The sequence below is a fragment of the Sceloporus undulatus genome, chromosome 2, assembly GCF_019175285.1.
Source record: "Sceloporus undulatus isolate JIND9_A2432 ecotype Alabama chromosome 2, SceUnd_v1.1, whole genome shotgun sequence".
NCBI classification, from domain to species: domain Eukaryota; kingdom Metazoa; phylum Chordata; class Lepidosauria; order Squamata; family Phrynosomatidae; genus Sceloporus; species Sceloporus undulatus.
Window position 1 is genome coordinate 82,337,989 of NC_056523.1, and position 7,779 is coordinate 82,345,767.

At 39.8% G+C, this 7,779-nt stretch overlaps 1 protein-coding gene across 4 annotated transcripts in view; it reads right to left on the reverse strand.

The window, feature by feature from the left end:
- Positions 1-6,677, reverse strand: part of CDHR2 (cadherin related family member 2) — a 60,281-nt gene extending 53,604 nt beyond the window's left edge. The window contains exons 1-2 of one of the 4 annotated variants that reach the window (XM_042453481.1): positions 6,562-6,677; positions 4,659-4,870 (exon numbers count right to left, since the gene is read on the reverse strand). The gene's annotated coding sequence lies outside the window, so the exon portion shown is untranslated. Of the gene's footprint in view, positions 1-4,658; positions 4,930-5,182; positions 6,212-6,561 lie in introns of those variants that run through there. The other 3 variants (XM_042453484.1, XM_042453482.1, XM_042453483.1) reach the window with 3 other exon arrangements.
- Between the last annotated feature and the right edge of the window lie 1,102 nt (positions 6,678-7,779).

Sequence of the window (7,779 nt, forward strand, 5' to 3'; positions counted from 1 at the left end):
ATAATAATAATAATAATAATAATAATAATAATAATAATAATAATAATAATAGGATTTATATGATGCCCAATCACTGAGAATCTGGGCAGCTTACAACAGAGGGGATAATAATAATAAGGCAACCATATTCTCCAAAATACATTTAATTGAAGTAGATGTCTATGAAGTACACATTGATGTGCAGTTAAATCTGTAAGATCTTCTAACCACCTTATGACAGATGATGAATGCATGTCTTTCCAGTTCCTATTTGGGTTGATTAGGATCTTAACTTTGTTATTATGTGCCTTCATGTCAGCTCTGACATATGGTGACCCTCTCCTGGGATTTGCTTGGCAAGATTTATCTGTCCTCGGAGGCTGAGAGAATGTGACTTGCCCAAGTGGGTTTCCAGGGCTGATCAAGGATTCAAACTCCCTGAACATAAATATGTGATAACATTTTGCAGTTACATCCCATGTATGGCACATCTATGACCACTGCTCAGTCAAAAATTGTTCTTGTATTTAAAATGTCACTCCCAAGGAGCAACAGCTAATCGCCTCCATGTCAGTGAGGAGTTGACATTGCTCCAGGTTTGAGTCTGAACTGTAAAGAAGCAAAGAGGACCCAAACCATTACCATCTCATCAGCCTGACATCAACACCAGGAAAGATTCTATACCAGTTCATTAAAAAGTCTGTAAATACTTTAAAAGGAATGCCATGATCACTAAAAACCTGCATGAGTTTTTCAAAAACATGTCATGCTAGACCAATTTTATCTCATATGTGTGTGTGTGGGGGGGGGGGGGAGAGTGTGTGTTACAAGCTTGGTAGATGAAGGGATGCTCTGGATGTAGCATATCTTGATTTAAGTAAGGCCTTTGACAAGATCCCTCATTATATCATTGCAAAAAAGCTAGTAAAATGTGGACTAGACAATGCAACTGTTAGGTGGCTTTATAATTGGTTGATCAACCAAACCCAAAGGATGTTCAACAATGGATCCTCTTCACCCAGGATAAAAATGTCTAGCAGGATGCCACAGGGTTTTGTTCTGGGCCCAGTGCTATTGAACATCTTTATCAATGGCTTAAAATGATGAAGGAACAGAGGGCATTCTAATCAAATTTGCAAATAACTCAAATTAGGAAGAGTAGCTAAGGCCTGGAGAATTAATACATAAAGCATAGAAAGAAGTCCTAAGGCAGGCTCAATGTTGAACATAAAGGGCGGGTTATAGACCGCCATTTCGGACGTCCTCAGGACGTCCCATTTTAAAAAGGGGGCGTCTCTTCTAGACGCCCCTTTCCCTATCACGGACTCAGTCCGTGACAAATGGCGGCGGCCATTCCACACGGCCGCCGCCATTTTTATGTCTTGGACGCATAGCATCCAGACGGGCGCGCAGCGGTTATGACGTTGCGAGTGCGCCATTGGCGCCTCGCGATGTCATAACGGCACCACAGGAAGAAGCTCAATTTTGGAGCTTCTTTTTTGCTCCGTGAGGGAGTCACGCGGTTTGTATGCTGCGACTCCCTCGCGGAGCAAAGAGCAGCGCTGGCAGACCACCGAACGCCTATGAAAACAAAAATAATGATCATGGAAAATTTACATAAGTTCAATCTAGATGACATTGATCAGAATGGAGAGTGCAGTCTAGAAACCAGAAGAAGACTTGGAATGGGAAGAGCAGCTATGAAAGAACTAGACAAGATCCACAACTGCAAAGACAGCCTGATAGCTTGAGAAGCAACAGGTCAAGCCACAAGCTGGCACTGAGTAGTTTGTTGCCAATTTTAAGTAGCAATCAATAATTTATTTATTTTTTAAATCGAAGGAGCAGTGGGAGGCACAAAAAAGACTTAGGGGTTGTTTGTGGATGACAGACCTTCCTTTGTCATTTATGTTCTATATTAAAACATTTATACCACGCTGAACACAACCAGTCTGAAGGGCAGCAAGACCAGATGTGGTTAATATTTGGATGGGAGACCACCATGGAATACCAAAGAGCTCCAGAATCATGCCTGAAACCATGGACAGCCACTGTCCATCAGAGCTGGCAGTACTGGGCTCTGGTGTGGGCTCTGGTATGTGTATATGGTCTGACTCTGTAGACGTCTGCTCCTGTTGTTCCTGCCACCAGTTCTTCTAGCTCAGTACTACACTAGCAGCATTTCTCAATATGGTTTTTAAATCATGTGACAGAAGGGTGTTTCCAATGTGGTGTGGTGTGCTTATAATTGTTTTAATGATGTGATTTTTGCAATATAATTGCTTGTTTAATTGTTTTATTTTTGTTTGTTTTTTACTTTTGCAAAATACGTTTTTAGCTGAACATTGTTTTAAATTGCTGTAAGCTGCTTTGGGTCCTGTGCTGGAAGAAAGACAGAATATAAATGAAATAAATTTAGTAGTGGCATTTCAGGTCTGGGGGAGGGCGGTTTACAGACCTTCAGACATTGTTGAAATACAATTTCCAGAAACCCCAGCAAGCAAAATCAATGGGAGTTGCACTCCAACAACATCTGGAGGGACACGGGTTGGCCTCTTATTTTTTTGTGAAAATGGCAGATATAGAATGCTGAAACATCTGTATTCTGTGTACATGCCTGGACACTGAGCAATATAAATGCCTGTAGCCAGAGTATACCTCCTGTTTGAATGAGAATATCTGTCCATTTATTTATATACAGCCCTTCATCAAATTGATTCCAGCATAATTTACAAAAAAGAGCAAAACAAAAAAATCTGTATAGAGTCACACAAGCACAAACCATAAACGCTTGATGTTTCATTGAGAAGGTGCCTCTGTATGTATAGCAAATGCTCCTTAACACCCCAGTGCTTAAATCACCAGTTGTTCCTTCTGATCCCTCTTTCATCCTTTAGAGCAGCAGTGGGCAACATCCTCAGGTCCAAGGGCCAAATACCTCTTCCAAAACCCTAACGCTGGGTGGCCTATCCCCTAACCAAATTTACCACAACACTGTCACACACACTCCTTTAACAATACAACAACAAACCCCCAAAAACAAAGCAGAACTTTTTGTGAGAACCCTTTTCCTTATTTTTCAGTTTGTAAAAAAGAAAAGTAGTTTTTGCCATGCTTGTTGCAGTGAACTTGACAGGGTGGGGAGCTACTTTGGGGAGTCTTGGGGCTCAGAAAATTTAAGAAAAAAAGGACAAGGGCCTCCTGTTTCTCATCCTCATTGTTTTGGTATGAATCCCATCTTACCTGCCCAACCTTGACTAAAGTACTTCTGGATCTTAGAGCCAAGTCCATGCTGAAGAGAAACTGAGAGACAGATAACAAAAGATATGTTCCTCCTCGGTGGCTGTTCCAGGAAGCTCACTTAAATTGCCAGAGTACATTACCGGGACCTTTGGAACCAACTGGCTGTGACTATAGTCCTACGGGTTGGCTATGAGTGGTTGAGACGTTGTAAGAAGTTGTATAACTGCTGCTCCACCAATTTAAATTAAATTAAAACCAGCCTAAATTCAAATTCAAATTAAGACTAGCCTAAAGGCATTTATGCTACTAGCAGCATTTGGTACACCTACTGAAATTTCCACCAGCAGTGAAAGTGATGATGAGGCCAGGAACCTGCAGGATCCTAAGTCCCCTTGTGCTGCCAAGATGGATCCAGAGCCACACCAGTCCCAAGGCAGGTGCAGTAATTCCTATTGCATTCAGTGGAAAATAATACAACCTTTGCTATCCCACCTCCTGGTGTGGCTGGAGAAAGTGACTTGTACCCTAGAATTTCATTTTACTGCTGCATTTCTCTGTCCAATTGCAGTCCTTTCCACACTTTCTTGGTAGCATGTCCCATTGAATTCAATAAGAACTGCTTATAAGCAGTTATTCATAGGACTGTGCTATTTTCATGGGCAAAAACCTATTTTTCCCCAGTGATATAGTGCCCCTTTTACGGGGTTTTCTTGGCAAGATTTGTTCAGAAGCGGTTTGCACTTGCCTTCCTCTGAGGCTGAGAGACAGTATGACTTGCCCAAGATCACCCACTGGGTTTCCATGGCTGAATGCAAATGTGAATACTGGTCACCTACTCAAACCACTACACAACACTGGCTCTTGATATACTATATATTTGAAATGTATTGCTATTATTGGTAGTATTGGTTTTTGGTCTTGAACTTCCATTGTCATTGCAAAACAAGCCAGCACTTAATTCAGGACAATTTATAATTATATATATTTACAAGTCCAAACCAGAAAGAAAAATGCACATCCTGCTTAAATCACAAAGCAAACAATTGGCATTTTGACCCTCTTCTACACTCCTCTACTCAGCCTCAAACAATGCCAACTCCCTCTTCGCCACTAATATAATCAGACCATCACTGGAGCATTTGATGAAATATGCCTTTACACCACATTTGCTACACAGTAAGTTTCAGATGGCTACTCTTGTGTAATAGGACTCATTTGTACGCAGCAGCAGTAGTTTGTATCCAATTGTTATCACATTCAGGGTTTAGAAAGGAAGCATAGTTACTAGTTTAACACATCCCTAGAAAGTAATTTGCTGGGCAGAGGATGGCACTTCTATGAACACAGAAATGTTCTCAACTAGCAACATATATTGGTTTCATTTTTATCTCTCTTTGTCTATAAAACATTTACAGTGCAGTTCTATATACACTTACCTGGGAATATGTCCCCCTTTGGGTTAATGGGACTTGCCTCTACTCAGACATGCACAGGGTTGCAGTGCTAACATTGCAACATCTGTGGCGTTGATTAGGTTGGGTTCAGAGGGCGACATGAAATGGGTCCAGAGAGGTCACTCCATACTGCTGCAGGAAATCCACCACTACAGCATCCCTGATAAGTGGCCATTCATATTCTGTTTAAAGGCCTGTAAGGAAGGAAAGTACAGTGGGTCCTTGGTATCTGCTGAGGTTTGGTTCCAGCAGTGGATATCAAAATCAGTAAATGTTCCAGTATAAATACAAAGGCATAGTAAAACAGTGTCCCTTGTATAAAAGGATAAAATCATGGTTTGGTTTTTTGATTTTTCTAAAAAATGTTTTCAAGCTGAGGATGGTTGAATCCACGGATATCGAACTCATGGACATGGAGGGTCAACTGTACAAGACTTTTGATCCCATTGATTTGGATCTTAATTCATGGAAGTAAGCAGAAAATAACTTTACTCTGTGTTCTATACCTGAAGATACCATGTAAACAGGCTCAACTCCGTGAAGTCGAAGACTTTCATGGCCGGCATCCATAGTTGTTGTTGTTTTTTTCCCCCCTAGAACATGGCCACATAGCCCAAAAAACCCACAAAAAAACCCTATGCCCAACTCCCTTAATCATTCCTCAAGCACTCACCAAGAACTGTACCTAATACTAATGCAGAACAGAATGGCACCATTCCTTCTGTTTCACAACTTGGCTTCTCAGCTGCCCAGTGCTTTGTTGCTGATTTGCACAGAACTTGTGTTCTACTAAAGCTCTTAGATCTTTTTTAGATGTACTGTTGTCTAGCTAGGTATTGTTCATCCTGTACCTGTGTGCCTTGTCAAACCTAAGTGCAAAACACTGCATTTATTTCTGATGAAATTCATTATATGAATTTTACCTGCTATCTCTGTTCCATCAAGACCATCTTGAATCCTTTTCCTGTTTCCCAAGGCATTAGCTACCCTTTCCAACTGGGGATTGTTTGCAATTTGAGAACCCCTTCTACTCTCTTCTCTATGTCTTTATAAGGATGATGGATGTCAGCTCATGGACTGCTCACTGCATGCTCACTGCTCAGCATTCTTTGAATTAGCTATACATCTGTCTAACAGTATTACAGTACTGTATAAGCTTGTTCAATGATGTTCAACCTTTGAGTTTGCAGATTTTTGGGGATTTCACTTAGATTTCACAGTCAGCATGGCCAATGGCCACAAATTATGAGAGTTGAAGCATAAAACATTTGGTGGACAAGCAGTTGAGAAAACCTGATTTAGCTTACATTTTATTAGCTTGCCAAGAAGAGTATTGTACTGTGTGAAATCCTGGCTGAAATCAAGATATACTATGTTCCCAATGTACCAAATTCGTAACTGTGTTTTAAAAGAGAGAAAGAAAGAGACTGAGCCAAGCTCAACTTGCTTTTGTAAATGCTATTCTTTTATGAATGTTTGCAGATGGGACTGCTTCATGATACATTTTAGAACCTTTTCAAACATCAGCATCAAATTGAGAAATCTGTTTTAATATTGTAAATAATTTAATTTAATTAAATTTTAATGCATTGCTTTTGTATGTTTTTAACTGTACTGTTCTTTTAAATTGTAAGCCGCTCTGAGTCCCTGTTTTGGTTATTTTCACTGCTTTTAAAATTTTATTTTTAAAGTGTTTTCATCTTGTGAGCCACCCTGGCTCCCTTTTTGGGAGAAAGGGCGCATAAAAAAATGAAATAAATAAATAATTTGGGGGTGGGAAGTGGGATACAAATAAATATAACAACAACAACAACATCACACTGATCAGTTTGTAATCAACTGCCTCTTTCCTTCTCTTTTGAAGATGGTGACAATATTTACCCACCTCTAGTCCTGTGGCATTTCATCTGTTCTACTGGAATTTTTCCAAAATTATAGACGGAGATGATGGGATTACATATGTTAATTCCTTTTGTATCCTTGGATGAAATTCACCTGGTCCTGTAGATTTTGATTCATCTAGAGTTTCTAGGTGCCACCTCTTGGGCTGCTATGCCTTCTCCTCATCACTTGGTTATTATGTTTTTGGGGGTATTCTTTTGTGTGGTTTCAGTGTGCTAGCTGTAACAACATGCAAGTTGTCATAGGTTTTATATGGTACATGGAGCAGGAAACAGCAAGGACAAGGTTGCATATCTGAAAAAAAATTATAGGAGGTAAAAAGCATGTCACGTCAAACATACCCTTTTAATAGAAAAAATATATAAAACAAACAAATACCAATTCTAAAAATGTAGAGCTAAGCAGCGGCCCACATTGACGATAGTTAGATTTGGTTTTCACAGACTTGTGAAGGTGCTGCTTTGATGACAGGCGCCAGTGAACATTTTGCTGCTAAACGATCTTGAGGATGAACCCTGTCTATTTGTACTTCATAACATTGCCTATATGTCCTTTCAAACCTCACCTTCTGGAATGAATGTTTTTGTATACTGTGATTTCAATTTGTTCTGTTACTCTCAATGGGAAACGTGTACACAAAATAAGCTTTACCAGAGTTTTTTTATTCCTAATATAGCTGTTATCTCATAAGCATGGTATGTTTTCTTTATCTCTTACATTATATACTGTACACACAATCCATGTGGAGTTAGTTTTTGCTTCTTTGATATTTATCTTTTTAAAAGCATATGTTTGAGATTACAAAGAGCAATAAAACATCTACTTTATAAATATTCAGCACTGATTTTCTAGCATCACAAAATTCTGCAAATCTATGCAGAAGTAAGCCTGTCTGGTTTAATAGAGCTTACTCCAAGGAAAGTGGGTACAGGATTGCAGCCCAGGCGGAGTACTTGGAAATTAAAGTAGCCTGTCCTCCATCCCACTTGCCTCAGAAGAGAGAAACAGGCAATATCTGCTACGCTTTTCCTTGTGTGTCATACGTTATTTATATTGTAAGCCTGGGGGCAGGGAGCTGTCAAATCAACAATTTGAAAGCCACTTCAAGAGCAGGTATAAATCCTCTAAATAAATAAATAGTATGGAAACCAGGATGACCAAACTGAGGGTGTCATATTTTGGCCACATCACAAGAAGGCAT